Source organism: Phoxinus phoxinus (genome assembly GCF_949152265.1).
Source record: "Phoxinus phoxinus genome assembly, chromosome: 21".
Lineage (NCBI taxonomy): Eukaryota > Metazoa > Chordata > Actinopteri > Cypriniformes > Leuciscidae > Phoxinus > Phoxinus phoxinus.
In genome coordinates this window covers 26493964-26511925 of record NC_136896.1, presented here as the reverse complement: position 1 = coordinate 26511925, position 17962 = coordinate 26493964, and the positions used below count along the sequence as shown (strand labels likewise).

Below are 17962 nucleotides of genomic sequence, written 5' to 3'. Positions count from 1 at the left end.
AAAATGATGATTTGCCATTGCTGGAAAGTAGATCGTGTGTTTTATTTAAGAAAAAAAAAAAATGGGGGTAAATATATGGCCCCTTCTTAATATTTATTTTCTTAAACTAGTAGCCTAAATGTACAATCTTCACAGAGATGAATAATCAAATGGCACTTAATTTGACAGCAGTCGATAAACTTAAATGCACAATGTAGACTTATAGTCTATCGCTCACATTCTTGACCAGTAGGTGGCGCAATTGACCACAAATTACATAGTCGACTCTAAAGTATTTAATGAAAATAATTCTGAGTGTTGTAAATGCGGCATACGAACGTCATACTACTTTAGACCTACTAATACGTCAATATATGCTTGCCATGTGTATTTGATATATAATATCCTAAATTTCAGGGAATCGTATCAGTAAGAATAAAGCAATAAGTCACTTAATGGCACGGCTTATGACAGTAATTTTCTCAGCAATCAACAAACTAATCAATAATTGCATTCGACTGCAGACAACATGCAGCCCATTAACTGTGAAATGAATATGGCACGACTTCGATTTTCCCATTCTCATCCTTTTTGCCCCCACACCCACCCACCCGAACACATTCTCGCCCCGCCTTCAGGAGGTCAGTGAGCACAAATCCTCGAAAACTCTATCGGAGACCTACGTGCCTCTGTTACCAATAATTCAATACACTTCACCAACTGATTTTTCTATGCAACTCAACTCTAACCGACATGCGTGGAGTGAGTGAGTGAGCGAGCGAGCTCGAGCTCTCTAGAGTAGCGGATCTCTTCAAGACGTTCACTGTGACTTACTCCTGATGAATCTTCTCAAAGCACACGCATCCTCCTCCTGTGGGTTTGTGAAGGTGAGCTTTCGTGGTAGGTTTCCGGCTGCATTACAATCTATCCAGTGTATTCGCCGAGCACGTTTGAATGTAACAGTCTGAACTGGAACATTCGAACCGCTTTGCGGTTACAATGTTTCATCTGTTGATCATCGCAACTTTCTGCTGCTGACCTGAATGCTTCCAGTTGCTTCCCCCCCTGGTGAATGCTAGAGCTGTTGGTTTAATGTTTTTGTTGTTCCATCTGTTGCGATTTCATCATGTATGCATAACGTGGAAATGTTTGATTTATGTTGTAGTAGCTATTATCAAATAGTAGGATGATATTGTTGTGATCTCGAAAGGTTGTAATCTTTCTCATGATGCCAATGTTAGCATAGCATTTAGACTTCTTTTTTTGTTGTTGAGGTACTTAAAAGGGCTAAAGGGACTCTGACAGCAAAAGCTTTTGGAAGTGTAAGGCCTTGGCTACAGGTTTCTATGCATTGCTATCGTAGATGGGAAATCTGTAAGGGAATTGTGATTTCTCCTGGCCTGGAAAAGTCATCGTCTTACCGGGAACCCTGTAATATAGATCTCAGTAATGTGAATGTAATTATTTTCATATTGGTTTCAGTTGTTTTTTTAACCTTTTCAACCCAAAATCTGATTTAATGATGAGTAGCATACTTAAAAGTTTACTGTAGAAGGATGAATGCACAGATTTGTTGAAACTGATAATATTGTGGCCGATATTTAAATTCAATTATACTATTTTGTCTAAAGAAATCCTTTTAAATGTTACAATTGAGTCTAGGCATCATAACATTAAGTGTATTTATAATATATTACATTATTGGTTTTATTAAAAAATTGCTTTCAGTGCTTAATAAAAGGCAAAGCTAATCGGTAAAAGTTTACAATGAGGTATTAGAAATTAACACAAAAAAACCTTTTTTTTCCATAAATATTTGTTAATATGAACAAACATGAATTAACTGAACAATAGTACCTTTATAAAATAACATTAACTTAGATTAATAAATTCTGTAAAAAAAAAAATATATTTTTTTTTTATTGTTAATTTATTAAATGGTATTAGTTAATGTTAATAATAGGGGTGTAACATAACAGTACAGTATATCATGTCACAATATATCACAATACAAAAATGCAATAATATCTATTGTGGAGAGTGTTACAATATGTATCGTGGATAGTTCACCCAAAATTAAAACTACTGTGTGAGAAAAAAATTTGTGTCAGTTTTACTACATTAAAGTTTTTGTGTCAGCAGTACTACATTAAACTACTACTAATATATATATATATATATAGGCTATATATGTAAACGATTAATCGCGATTAATCGAATCCAAAATAAAAGTTTGTGTTTACATAATATATATGTGTGTATAATTATTTTGTATATATAAATACACACACATGCATGTATATATTTGAGAAATATTTGCATTTATATACTGCATATATATTTTTATATGATTTATATGATTTATATTATATTTATTTTTCTTAAATATATACATACATATACATACACACACATATATTATATAAACACAAACTTTTATTTTGAATTCGATTAAACGCTTCGATTAATCGTTTACAGCCCTTATATATATATATATATATATATATATATTTAGAGAGAGAGAGAGAGAGAGAGAGAGAGAGAATAAAATGTATAATAATGCAATGGGGCACTGTTTGTGGGTCCTGGTAATGCCAAATATCGTATGTTACCAGTAAACGTGGCCTACATTATTTTAAATATATCTAGTCAGTGACAGTGCAAGCATATTTGTCTAAAATAATTCAGTATTTTCAGCTTCAGAATCATGAATACTTTTATTATTGTGTCTCCATTGTCCTGTGCATTGGTTTACCAGCATCAAGTCCAAGCCCATTTATTTACACCCACCATGTAATATCAGATTTAGCATTTTAATCAACAGTACATTTTGTGTTAATCTTTTACCATATGTCTTGGAGTATCGCAATAATATCGTATTGTGAATGTGCATGTATCGAATCGTGACGTGAGGGTATCGTTACACCCCTAGTTAATAAATGAAACCCTAATGTAGAGTGTTACCAGATAATCATAAAAAAATTTTTTTTTGCATTTTAAAATGTTTTAAATAATTTGATAGGTCTGGCTGAGCATCACGTTGTTTACCCCTTTGATAACATTATATAATGTGTATTTAGCTGCATTATTGTTTACTGGAATATCCTGGAAACCATATGCTTCATAGAAGATAAGGGTGTTTCAGGTTTTTTAGGTTGACATAATGCAGCATTTGTGTAGATGGTTTCAGTGCAGGCGTTCTCGGATGACTAATGACTAAATGTAATTAGGATTAAGCAGGAGACATTTATTAGCTAGTGGGAAGACTGGAGTCGTGGTGATCTCTGGGTAATTGGATGTCTCTCAGGTGTGTGTGCTCTGGAAGTCACTGGAAAGACAAGGCCAGCAGCTGGGCCTCAGTCCCAGAGGCTTCAGCTAGAGACTTGACTGAAATATGAAAATGTCCACTTTGCATATGAAATGTAATGTTTTCTCTGCTTAAAGTTATTAAACTTCGCATCAAGCTGTTTCTTGTAGTACACTAAGTTAAGAAGAGTGACATTCAAGACAAATAATCTGACCTCAAGTTTAAATCTGAATGGTAACTAATGATGATCCTTATCAAAAATGGTTTAGCTGTTTCCATCCACTTTAATGATAGATTAGTTTGTGGCTCTTCACCTCAGGCTCGCTGCCGCTCACATGCTGGTATATTTGTTTCCTGTGTGGTCTCTCTTTGGTAAGTCACACAAGACACAACCAAGAGCTCTAGGCTGTTTATGGAAAATATGAGACACTGTATGGAAACACGTGCTCCTAATATAGACTTTTACTGTGGAAAGCATAGTGCTGTCGAGTGTGGCTGTGGATAGTTTGCCGCTGACACACTGATGTGTTTGTGTGTGTTGCAGTTCCACTTACAGTATGCACTGTAAAAATGATATTGACAGAAGCTGTAAATAAATAAAAAAAAATATATATTTCAGGGGCCCTTTACACAACATCGTTTTCAACTCAAAACTTTTTATTCGTTTTGGTTGTTCATTTACACGACATCTGGGTTATGGGGGATTGAAAACGCAAAAAATAAATACATTTTTAAACCGAATTTAAAGTGCAAGGTTTTGAAAACGATACCATTATCGTCTCCATGTAAACTACAGAAACTTAATATGTGAAAATGGTGACGTCAAGCGTGTGCGTAATACATATTCAGTCTATATAAGTGTTTCTTTACAGAGTGACATCGCCAACTACTGGCCTGGCAGCAGAATACAGCGTTTTTAGTCATTTTCACGGATCTATTTCCTGTTTCCTAGCTTACGTCCTAGCTTAAGTTAGTTTGTAATTTTGTTTATTCATCCAGTGTAATTATCAGACAAATAAATAAAACACAGTCTATTGTACTTATTCTATTGTGCTAATAATGATTGTTTTAGAGCATTATAACATTTTGTTAAAGTTGATAATCCTAAATACATTTTCTCCTATTCTAGAAATTTGCAGGTTGATTTCTCCTAAATGCAATGCTTTGTGGCTGTCACAGCAGTATTGACTTAACCAATGGTCTGGGGTTGGGGGCGGGACTTTTGACTGACCAGTGGCAGACTGGATATACAATGCAAATTTTAGATGTTATAATATCAATAATTTAACAATAAAATTGATTTAAAACTAAGCCAGATACATTCAAAGTTTTAATTTAGTCGTGTGTAAAATCACAAGATTTACAGCTGACGAGCATTTGCAAACAAGTGTTTGGAATTCAGATAGGAAGAAAATCAGTCCTGTAGTAATGTGTGCATACTTAGAGATCGTTTTACATGAAGGAAATTCCTCAGCCAGATCAATAGGCTAACTCTACTTTGTGGTTTACAGTCAAACTGTAATAGAGGGAAACATCTTTAGATGTTAGTGAGAATGTTTAACCAAAGGATGTATATACAGTTTCCCATTACAAGCAAAGTTTCCTTTTTTTTTTACTCTTGCTTCCTTTAATGATAGTGTAGCCAAACATTGTGTTGATATGAAAAATAACATCTGGGACTGGACTCCTTCGATTGAACAGTATTAGTGGACTAACGTAGGGAATAGTGAATGAGGGTTTAGGGGGCGATTTTGGATTCAGCCAATGTCTCCATGAAGCCCCTCCTACCGAAAAGCTCAGTGTGCTCTGATTGGTCGGCTGGACTACTAGTGTGTTGTGATTGGTCAACCACTTTAAACGTGTTTCGGGAATGTCACGCCTACCATAACTGTGAGTTTCAAACACACTACAACTCAAGCAGGCCTTGGGCAGGAATTATTTAAATGAGAAATATTGTGATGTGGTCATTCCCAGAAGAAAACTCGAGGTGTTTCAGGGAGTTCAGAAATAGTTCTTACTAATACAAAGAGTGACTTTGTACTTTGCAGACCTTTTTCATGCTCAAACAGCAACATACACACTAAAGAAAGTTGAAAATGTAAAAAAAGCATAATAGGTCCTCTTTAAAATAAAACTGCTCATTTCAATATCATTAAAACTGAGGCCCTGTTTACACCTGATGCGTTTTGGTCAATCGGATCACAATAGACGAGGGAGACACATACCCGTTCACACCTGGTATTTTATTCGTTTCGTTTGTCCACTTTCAACCACTTCTGTCCTCCTGATGTCTTTGAGGGGAAGGTCTATGTCGTGCAATTTACATATGAATGCACCCAAGATGACGTCGTCCACTTGTGATCAGATCGACCATCTTAATACAAGGTGTAAACAGAGCCTTGCTTAGGCTACGTTTACACATGGCCGGCTATTTTCATAAACGGACACTTCACCCCTCTCCGTTTTCAAAAATAACATTGTGCACACCTGTCAGTTTTCAGAAAAGTGTTCGTTTTTACACGAACCCGTGTGCCATTAAGAGCATGCCAAACCTGTAGGTGGCAGTGTAACGAGAACCTCAAGCCCACGTTAGTCAATCAGAATACCAAAAATAGTCACATACTGTGACGTTGGCTGCCTAAAATTCAGTTTTTCTCAGTTTTCATGCAAGCGAAGTTTTCCAAAATCTCCGCTGTGGCTTGAGTTTTTAGAAAGAATCGTTTTCAGAGGCGAATTCTTCTTTTGCATGTAAACGAAGGACACAAATGAAGCGAAATGTCTCCTTTTTTCAAAATAACCATGTAAGTGTAAACGGGTACACGGGTAAACATACACCTGGCGCAATGCAGCGCCAAGCACGATACGGGTTTTTTGCTAGCTTCAGCCCGACGCAGTTATCATTTTCATTTTCACTTTCACTTTCACTTTGTAAGAGCCATTACAGGAACATACTATTTAAATGTCTGTTGTAGTTCCACTGGGGAACACTGGGTGGAGTAAAGGGTTTAACTGGTATATAGGTAACCAGAGAGCAAGAGAGGTCAAGTGTAATGAATGAGGGAGCGAACAATTTTTGACCGTGTCAAGATCATGTAAGGATATGCTAACTGGTGATTGCAATGTGTTCGAGCATCAGAACTGAGACAAATAAAGTAGATAAATGCAGTACTGGACTGGAATTGCTTTTGTTTGGAGCCACTGCCCCATTGACTAACAAAACCCTGGTCTAAACTCTAAACTAGTCAATGTAGTATTTTTTATTTTTTATTTAAAGAGCGCTTTAGTAATGTGCGCCTATAGGCGGGTCCACAACTTGCGTACACTCTGCATATTACACACACAGGGAGCACAGCAGCACACAAACTAGCCAAATATTAAAAATAAAAGGATTACAATGTAAAAGATTAATATTGTGTACATAAAGATATGGTGGAATCCAGCTTGTCCCGTAGATGGTCTGCTCGCGCACGACTAGATCTGTTTCCTCTCTGGAGAAGTTCAGTCTTTCCGCTTGCAAATTCCGATGTAAATGGCGATCCGCCATGGCGTGAGCGCAACTGTCTTTTAAAGGGAATGGGAGATGAAACTCTGGTTGGTTTATTATGTCACGTTACGCCCAATACACACCCATTACTCATTAAGAGAATAGGGTCAACCCTTTTAGACCATTTTTCAAGTCGTTAAACTAGCAAAACTGGATTCGGACACACCCTAAGGCCGTGTGTCCACCAAAGCGTTTTTTCAATTGTTTTCAATGGGAGCGCCGCGTTTTTAAAATGCCATGAGAGTAAAGAGGCACTGAGCGTCTTTTTCATGCTGAAACGCTGAGCGTTTTTACAGGTCGTCGAGAGTTGAAGAATGTTCAACTTTGGGTAAAACGCAGCACTCATCACTCACTTTTTACCCAACCGTCCAATCACAGTGGAGGAGGGGTGGAACTAGCACACTGACCAACGGATATTCTGTATCATAGCAACGAAGCGTCTCAACTGAAAAACTGCGCTGCCAAAACGCTCTCAAGCACCTACAGCTAGGTGTTTTCAGCTGGCTAAAAACACTTCGGTGGACACACGGGCTAAGTGCGCTTGCGCCGTGCGCTTTAGAGCATGCTTAGATCGTTAAAATAAGGCCCTTAGTGTGCAACCAGAGAGAATAGTGCAATATAAAAATGTTGTTTAGTTAGTTATTGTCTGGAAGTGTTGTTGTCTGAAGACTTTTCTTTTGCTGTGGCACTGTAGATTAAGTAGCTGCAAAATTAACAACAATTTTCATGGAGTTCAATAGAATTAGAATATTTAAAAGTGAAGTAAGGCCTGTTTCAGATCTCATGCATGAGCAGTGCAGAAGCCATAGTGCAAAATCAGCTACACAGAGCTTTCAATCAATTCATATTTTGATGAATATTTAATTTGTTTGTTGCCTCATAAAAGCCTATATTGCTAAATATTGTGTTGATGGATTGATTTATAATGCATTTTCAACATATTTTCAGTTCAGCACACAACATGCGGTAAACAATAAAACAACAACTTCAAAGCAGGGTTGGGCAATATGGCAAATGTATCAGATCACAAATTCTTTCAGGCAGGACCACAATCATCGATCTTATCACGATTCTTTTTCATGTTGGTGTTGGAGGCTGTTTTGCAAGATACTGAGAAGTATAGCCAAACTGTTCTACAAGATAACAAAATAGCGGTTTTCTTTATAATACATTTTCTTTATTAATACAATCAAGAATCTGTGATCAGTTAGTTGCCTTTACTCTTTCAACTTTAGTTAGTCAGATTACAACTCTTTGGGGACCTTGGCCACTGACACCCAGAGTGAAATACAATAAAATTACTGTTATTCTTCTTTTATTTTATTTTATTTTACAAAATGTCCCAACTTTTCTGGAAATGGGATTGTGTATGTATATGTGTGTATATATATATATATATATCCTATGGTGAAATGATTGTTGTTCCCTGGACATGTGATAAAGGGTCTCTCAGTGTCTGAAAGGGCAGACACTGCCTCTCCCCAAACACTTTTATTGAGTGAATGAGGTCCAATCTTGAAACCTTACACCAGCGCTTGGAAAATGGAAAATCCCCCTTGTTCAAGATTAAACTAGAAAACCATCAAAATGGATAGACATTGGAGTTTCCTCAGTAATTATTTTTGAAATGTATTACATTTTTCAAACCAAGGCAGGGTGGGTACAAAAACTTGTTACACATAGTGTGTGTGTGTGTGTGTGTGTGTGTGTGTGCGCGCATTACTTGTATCAAAAACCTTACTAGTATTCTGACTGATTCACTGCTCTGTTACATTTAGTCAGTAAAGGCAAGCCAGCAGAGAAATGTATATATGAAAGAAGCTCTTTCCACTTTACTATCTGATTCTTTGAACTGCTTAAATTTATGCCTGTGTTGTTTGTTAGTGTGAACTCAAGCCGTGTTGGTAATGCTAATGAAGTTTCATCTTATGGAATGTGTGTGTCGAGGAGTTTAGAAGAAGACAGAGAGTGATTGAGAGACTCAATGGATCTATTGTGGCCTGTTCTTCCCCATCAGCAGTGTTGTTGGCCATCTCATCCTGACCCGTAGTTTTAGAGTTGAGCAATTAACTGACCTTTTACATCCCAGTTTTGTAGATTTTGAAATCTGTTTTGAGTTGGGTTGGGTCATATATTGCATAACAGAGATGGCATATTCAGCCATTTCACAATATTAAATTATGGGGCCATTATATGAATGAACAAGCTGTTGCCAGCACTGAATAATCTGCATAGATCTCTGCAGGATTTTGCAAACAAGAGTGGGACGAAATTTAACTCATTTTAGGAGGAGCGGGACAGAATTTTGCGTGAGCGGGATTGAAAAATCCATCCCACAAAGACCAAGTATTTCTTTTTGCAATTCAGTCAAATTGCTTGAATCATCAACGCTTTTTTGGTGTTGTTATTGAATAGATTAGACTTCACAATGAAACCCATTAGAGCAATTTATTAAACAAGACGTAAACAAATATTTCAAGCAAAAAATTATAATAATTTAGGCTGCATGTCATTCCTAACCTGTATGACTTTCTTCTGCACTGTAAAAAAAATTAAATATATAACACAATGTAAAAAATAATACAGGTAAAACACCTGTAAAAAACAATATGGAATTGTTTCCTATTTTTATGGACTTTTTTTTACAATGTGTGGGACACAAAAAGTGGGAAAAAAAGCACTGTGAAAGTATCATAAATGTTTTCCATAGGACTTAAACACATTATTTCATGTCTTCTGATGTTATAGATTTGTGTGAGAAACAGATTAAAAATTAAATCGATATTCACCAAAACAATTGCCTCCTCCAGTGAGCTGAGATCCCCATCAGTGAGTCGTACTATTCATGAACCATTTCAGACCAGTTTTGTGAACTTAATCAACAGATTATTGGAAATATTCAAAAAACAGTCATATGAGACATTCGGGGAGTAAATTACATCTGCATATTTGTGATATTTACCCCAAGGGCATTTTTTTTACTAGTATAAAGAGCGTTTTTCTCCCTAATCTTATTAAATGTAGGCTGTGCTTCATATTTCATTTTAAATTCTTAAATTTGACCAATAAATTCAGTTAGAATAAGAAGACATTATAGGGCTGTTACCAGTCAAATTAAATAATTTACACTGAAAAATTATAACTGCATTAAACAATGTTATGAGATTGTTTTAAAGTCCCTGTAAAGTCAAAATTGACAAAACATAAAGTCATGTTCTGAGTTTGTCACACCACAGAAAAATGTGTTATTAGGCACCCAGCCAAATTTTTATGGTAAAAAAAAGCAGCCAAGTAAATAAAATAAGCTTTCAAAATCTTGAAAAAATTAGCAGTTTTCTCTGCTCTCAAACGTTGGGGGCGTGTCCACTGGCTGCGCTGAAACCCCGCCCACTCGCGGGATGGGTGGATGAAGGCCGAAAAGGGAGATAGACGATTCAGCCACAGCCACAGTAACAGTGGATTATCAGTGAATCCCAGTTGTCTCCGACGAAAGTTTATAAAACTATCCTGTGTAAAACTATCACTACAGAGGCGGGTGTTGGTGGTGATCCTCAGCTCTCCATCAAGGTGGCTCTTCACAAAATTAATCCACCTCTTATTGATATGGTCGTTTTATCGGAAATTTAAATAAGGACACCAATCTGTTTTGTAAGTGATCGCATCCAGGTAATGCGCATTTCCGTGACGAAGGCATAGCTAGCTAACAAACTGTAGGCTGTAGTAACTAATGGCGGTGATCCACTTGTCCGTGCGATACTTCTGTCGCGCCGCACTCCACTTTATTCCTATGGGTGACGTCAAGCGACTTTGACGCGCTCGCAAAGCATTCCGGGAAGGCGGCGATGCCCATCTTTATGCAAATGAGTTCCGTTGGGCGTGACGCGGCTATCCAATAGAAGCAAGCACATGGAGACGGGGGGAAATCTCTCGCAGGTCCTTTGTTCTAGACTGGCCGCTAGCTCAAAACCACGCCCATAGCGGTAAACTAGAGGAACGCTCATCAACGTACAAATGTGGGGAGGCGTCGCGACACCAACCGACAGTCGTGTCGGACAAGTGGATCAGTACCGTGATAGTACTGACAGTAACTCGCGATTGAGAGCGGCGAACTGATGGGAGGGGTCAGCGTCAGTTGCTCCAGTGTGTCATTGACAGTAGGGGCGGTTCAGTGGTTCCAGTGTGTCATCGAGCCCCCTTTAGCTCCGCCCAAAAAATCCTGAACACAGCAACGGTGAAAAACTGTTTAACGGTCTAACTCCACAATTCAGTACCTCACAGTTCACAGTCTTTGTAATGTGTTTTAGCAATACATTTCTAACATTTATAATGTGTATAGATTTTATTTTATTTTATTGCCTTTACAGGGACTTTAAATATATTTTGAATATACAAATAAAAAATGTTGGAGAGAACGATACTTTCATCGTTACGATACCTGCCACCAGTTCACATGGCTGATTCATTCAAGAATGAGGCAGTTGTTTATGAATGGGTCATTGAATCTTTGACTCAACTGATTTGTTCAAAACGCTAAATCATTCAGTAATGGAAACACGGTTGAGTGTTGCTGTGAGATGTTTCTGCTATAGATTTGCTGCAATCTTTGTTTGGGACAATTGCGTCTAAAATGTAAGTGACTTAATTGTAACTGTTTATTGTACTGTTGTGTGAAATCAGTGTCACATTTTCAATCATGAAGGTATTCAGGAAAACAAATCTTGGTCATGTGGCATTGCTTAATTTAAATTTGTTAAAAATGTAAAAACACATTTTGAAAGATTACCTCAGTTAACTGAATTTCTCTTTGTGTGCTGCGCTCATTTGTTTCGATTTCTCCTCTAGAGGCTGTGCGAGCCTCAACGGCACAACCTTGTTACCGTCAAATCCACCATTTTTCCACCATTATCGCCACTTACCCTAAATGTAATAAAATCATTCTCGCATTTTATTGACGTTTTAATCAGGCTACTTGTCCAGTCGGATAAGTAAAATCCTCTTTCACTTGCCCCTTAAAAAAATCCTTCTCTCTTCAAGCTCTTTACTACACACTTGTTAGCTCTCTGTCACGTGATAACTGAGAGCAGTTAAAGGGAGTGATTGACAGCTAATATTATTAACCAACCTAAAGTCTGCTTCAAAGTTAAGATGAAGTTTAATTGGTTATGGAAAGGTGGATCAGCTCTCAGCAGGCACATAATGTGCAGTAATTATCAAACGTTTTTTAGAGTAATGAGAACAGGTCGCGGCGCACCTCAACAATTATTTGCACTCGCACAAATGCTCATAAAATATATTTTGAGGGCGCACAGATTACATTTCTGGAGCATATGCGACCAAAATGGTCGCAATTTTGAACCCTGTCATAACAATAAATCTCGATTTTATCTTTTCAACACTGTATTCTGTTACGATCAGTGGGCCTTTCAAAACATTTCTGACCCCGTATTCTTGTACAAACCTAGATAAAGCAGGTGAACGTAAGTGACACACAATACCGGTGGGATTTAGAGAGATAGCAGTTTTGTTCAGTCTCACACCTTCTGTTTGCCTTGCATAGCAGAAGCTGTTCAGTAACTTAAAACCACCTCTGTTAACAAAGACCGTTTGAGTTCTATAGATGGTTTAAAGAAATCAGGCGTGTATTTTCATTAGGTTCCAATACAGAAAGTTTAAGTTGATTGCTATAAAAAGGAAAATGTGATGAGTGCGCTGTACTCAAATAGGAACCTGGCTTCATTTCTAAAGTAAATCCAGCAGTAGTTATAGCAACTGCTTTGAAAATACATGGTATGAGTAAGTTCAGATGAAATATCACTTATTCCTTGTCGCCGATTGTGTATTTTTATAATGAGTAACCAAGCAACTGGATAAAGGAGTGAAGCAACTTCCTAAACTTACATGTGATCTTTTTTTTTTCCTTGAATGAAATAATTGGAGCGGTTACTTAGGGAAAACAGCCAAGAGGTCTCCAGCATACATGTGCACTCTTTCAATACTGTTTAAAAATATTTTTTCAGGATGCACCTTATGAAGCTGGTTAAGAAAACAAAGATTGTGCAAAGAGCTAGAATCAAAAAGTGGTGACTTCTGGTTGAACATTTGTTACTGCATAATTACCATACTTCCATATGTGATGTTATATAGTAATTTTGGTAAGTTTGCCATTATTCTAACACTTATAAAGAATGATTAGATTTGTTCAAACTTTTCACTCGTAGTATAGTCATCTGGGGAAAAAGCAGTGTAGGGAAAAATGTCATTTGAGAGGAAGTGGGAGGGTGGTGAGAATAATCCAGTGACCTTTTTTTGTCACTGCAAAGTGTGAGCTCGATGTGGTTGCATTGTGAATAGGACAGGTATAAGTTTAAATAAAAATATTGTGCTAATGTGTAGGTCAGTGACTACTTCCTGATATTATATGCACAAAAAAGCACTACCTGATGATCCGGGGCCAGCGTGAACATTGCTGGGGACAGTTGACAGGACTGTTAGTTGTCCGATTGAGGCGGTGTTGCATGGTCATGGAAGTTTATCAGTTGCGTGTGTAGCAAATTAAGGGAAATTTGAATAATTAATTATAAAAAGTCATAATTAATTATAAATATTTAGATCCGCTGTAAGAATTAACTTGATGTAGAAGAATAAATATCACAATCAACTAGGGCTGCACAATTTGGGGTAAAAATCGACTTGCTATCTGGTTTGCGATATAAATTGTGACCTCTGAATACACAGAGAAGCAGACGAGGCCTAGTTGAGCTGCTGCTATGTCAAAAAGATCCTGTTTTTTTCCACAACTCATTTGTTTGACCTTCCTAAGGCTGACGAACTTAGAGGCATTTTAGTCATTTTACTGACGACTGCTTCTCAAATCTTGGAATTCAATGCGGGATTTGCAAAACGCTTGCTCTTGAAAGATGGGTCAGTACCCAGTTTATTTGGACCAGCTTGCTCCTCAGAATCACAACCTGTAACTAAGTATGATTAATTGTTGATGTAAATATTTTCTACCGGGTGTTCAAAATGCGTAGTTTTGTGTTTTATTTTGTTTAAGTTTCCGGCTAACTCACGTCTTACTGAAATACTTCTGTAATATTTCCTAATATTGAACCACTATTAACTAAAACTGCCTATTTATGCAGATTGTCTGTCATTCTTACTACTTTGAGTAATGATGAAGGATTGAGCAAGATTTGTTTTACAAACTTTAATGTTACATCAGTCATTCACGTTAGTGCCTGGCTAACTTATGCGCTGTTATTGATAAAGTTCCCTCATGTGCACTGCAATAAATTAGAAATATACACATTGGTTTGTTGATGAACATACACTTGTTAATGCTGATGGTGGGGAATTAAATGCATTAATACATTATCTCATAAAGTACCTCAAACTGAGTAGTGTATCACTGAGAATCGTCCTTGCGATGGATGTTCGGGTTGAATTACTAGTTCTTCCAATGTTTCATCATCGGTCTCGATATGGTAAAATCGACGTCATCGCTACTGTCTTTACAGTGTGTACAATCCCTGAGGACCGAGGAAGCTTCCGGATCTACAGTTCAGTTATGATAATGGACGTTTTGCTTCTGACAAGCACAGTAAGCGGTTGACCAATCGTAACAGACTTGGCCATCTGGCCAATCAGAGCAGAGATGGAAGTTTTGATAAGCTCAATAGAAAAGGTAAAGCCTATTCTAATTGGTAAGTTTTACCTTCGCTCACTCACTCACGAAGACAAAGACAGAGTCGGCAAGAGTTGCCAAAAATGTGTCTGTGGTGCCTGGCATTTACCGTTCTGTGGAGTCTGCACCGTGACGGCTCATAATGGCCTCCGTAATGTTGGTCGTAATTTGTGGACTAACTGTAATATCATATGTCTGTAATTATTTAGAAGTATTTTGTCATCAAGTATTTTGACATCAAAGTGCAGCACATATTCTGTGTCTTCCAAAAGTCTCACCACCATCAGACATCGCTGCTCTTCACCTTGGATAAGTGTATAAGTGTTACGCCATTCTCAAACGAAGCTATTATAATGTAAAGCAATTATCGAACAAAGCTGTTGTAATGAGGTTTTTACTGCTGGCTTTTTCAAACGTTTCGAGTTATGAGCCCAATGGGGTTATCCTTAAGTTAAGACAGATTTTAGGATTTTATTTTTGTCGAGTTACGAATCGATGCTATTATAATACCCTTATCCTATCTGTAGATAAGATAAAATACTGCACTTAGGAAATATTATTCTGTAATAGCTTTCTTCCTAAATGAGGTCCTAACTGAAATTGCCATGCTTGCCAAACAGATAAGATAGGATTCTAAAGTTAGGATCTCTCTGTAATACGCCGCCTGTTCTGCATCTGGGTGTTAGTTGGGTGATGGCTGGTTGATCATTTATGGAATATAACAAATAATTGTGTCTGATCTGTCAGGCACTACAAACGTGTTTTTAAGCTTTGCCAATTGAAATATTCAAGCTCAAGAAGATCAGAAAGAGAACTTAATTCAGTATTCGCACCACACACTGTTTGAAAAGTGTTGTTTGAGCAACACCTCCATCCGAATTGCTGGGACCATCACATCTTTCAAGAAACTCTTTCACAAGCACTTAAAGGAGAACTCCGGTCAATTTTAACATTGAGCTCAATTTTTAGTAAATTTGGAGTGCTGTCAATACAGAGAACAACGACAAAAATCGGTGTTGCCTACACCGTGTTATCCTCTTTTTAAAATTTGCACCCTATTGACTTGAATGGGGCAAGTTTTAAACCTGCTTTTAGCCTTTTAACATCCTTAATGTTTCCTTACAAGTGCCCAGCCATGTTGAGTGATTCCTTCAGAGTGAACACGAGTGAATCTGACTGCAGTAGATGTGAAAGACATGAATAAAAATGATGTTATATCAGCCAGCGCACATACCTGTATTTAGTTCCTGTTTTCGGTCGAAGTCCAAAGTAGTCGATTGTCGAGTTGAAGCGCATAGGTTTAGTTACTTAGATCACGCGCGTGAACTCGACAATCGACTATTTTGGACTTCGACCGAAAACAGGAACTAAATACAGGTATGTGCGCTGGCTGATATAACATCATTTTTATTCATATCTTTCACATCTACTGCAGTCAGATTCACTCGTGTTCACTCTGAAGGAATCACTCAACATGGCTGGGCACTTGTAATGAAACATTAAGGATGTTAAGAGGCTAAAAGCAGGTTTAAAACTTGCCCCATTCAAGTCAATAGGGTGCAAATTTTAAAAAGAGGATAACACTGTGTAGGCAACACCGATTTTTGTCGTTGTTCTCTGTATTGACAGCACTCCAAATTTACTAAAAATTGAGCTCAATGTTAAAATTGACCGGAGTTCTCCTTTAACTACCCCACACCCGTAAAACAATACACACACACGCACACACAAATTCTCTGCATTTCAACTCTTTAGCTTGCTTACTAAATCTAGTTGTCAAATAAATTTGGAATTGTATATAACGAATATTGTTGGGTCCTTGACGAATTGCTTTGTTCCTCTCTTGGAAGTCATTTTGGATAAAAGCATCTGCTAAATGCATACATCTCTATAACTCACAAACATACACTAAATTTAGTTCACACTAATTCCCCGTATTGGTGAGTATCCTTGTAAACATTGTCGGTTATGTCTTAGGTGAACGTAAACAGTTGAGAAATAAAACGTATGTAACAGTATTGGATCCGTGGATAGGTCTGAAAGTGACAGCAGCCTAAAATACCAGCTAATGTCTGTTTCAAATAACAAAAGACATATAATAACTTATATAAATAAATAACTTTTGTAACTTTAATGAGGATTAATCTATATTTAATTTATATAGTTAAGACAGTTATTTTAGTTATTGATTACTTTATTCAATTGAATACCTATTTTATTTGATTTATTACTGTTAGGTTTGTGGTGGGGCCAGATTTTTTTGTCAGAAAAAGCAGTGGAAAAAAACCCTCTCACCATTGAGCCCTGTGTATGTAGTGTTTTAATTTCTAAACCACTAGATGAAACAGAAACTCACCGCAGCACTTTTCTAAACATCCGTTTATTTCATCTGCTGAACACACAAGAATAGTATATTTTGAAGAATGTTGGTAACCAGGCAGTTGAGGGTAGCTATTGACTTTCTTTTTTTTCTTTTTCTCCCTACTATGCAAGTCAGTGGCTACCATCACCTGTCTGGTAACCAACATTCTTTAAAATATCTTCTTTTGTGTTCAGCAGAAGAAAGAAACTCACAGCTTTGGATCAACTTGAGGGTTGATTCCCTGCAAGAGCAATAATTCTTACTCAAAGTTGAACCCAAAAGTTGGCAGCCCTGTTTGAACTAAGTTTTAGGTTTACTGAACAACTTTTACGAAATTCACTAAGTTAATGTTAGATCCTTTGCTTATCAGTTAAAATGACAAGATAAATAAGAGGGTTCCTGTAGCCTAACGGCCATATGTTTACAAATGTGCTAGTAATACACACAGTGCAGTGTGTTAAGTTACAGTATAGGAAAGTACAGGTGGGGTTATGTGATGTGATCAAAAATCATGGAATTCATGCCAAGTTAGGCTTATACTCTAATTTTTTTTTCATGGTCTATAAACCCCCTGGCCCTGAAATAGCCTGGACACCCCATGTATAAAACCACCACTGTTGTTCTAGTCACCGAACAGCTGAGCAGTTCTGTTCTGGAAAAACGAATGCCTGGAGTTAATGTATAGCTTTGCTCATATCAGTTAATGTTCTAAAGAAGCACATGAGATTATATGACTCTGAGCAGGTGACCAGCTTAAATTATGTTTGTTGTTATGAAGTGTACAGATTTTCCATTTTCTAACATAGTTCCATATCTTTATTTAGATGCAGAAGAGTTTCCCTTTAGTTGCCCATTGACATTTATCTATTTGGCAGGCATCTTTATACTCCGTTCATTCAGGGTATACATTCTGACGGCTGTCGGAAGTTATCTCATTAAACTATAAATTCAAACCTAAAAATATTTGATGTCATCTTTTGCTTTGACAACTGAAATTTCTGTGGGTTGGTTTGTACTTTCAGTTCATTATCATCCTTGGGTTTTGACCACATTGTTATGGTAGATTGCTTGTTCAAATGGATTACT

General features: G+C 37.2%; 1 protein-coding gene across 2 annotated transcripts in view; it reads left to right on the top strand.

Moving 5' to 3' along the window:
- Positions 1 to 557: 557 nt before the first annotated feature.
- The window catches only part of sgms1b (sphingomyelin synthase 1b), a 30616-nt gene continuing 13211 nt past the window's right edge, over positions 558 to 17962 (top strand). The window contains exon 1 of one of the 2 annotated variants that reach the window (XM_079594994.1): positions 558 to 866. The gene's annotated coding sequence lies outside the window, so the exon portion shown is untranslated. Of the gene's footprint in view, positions 880 to 17962 lie in introns of both variants that reach the window. The other variant, XM_079594993.1, reaches the window with a different exon arrangement.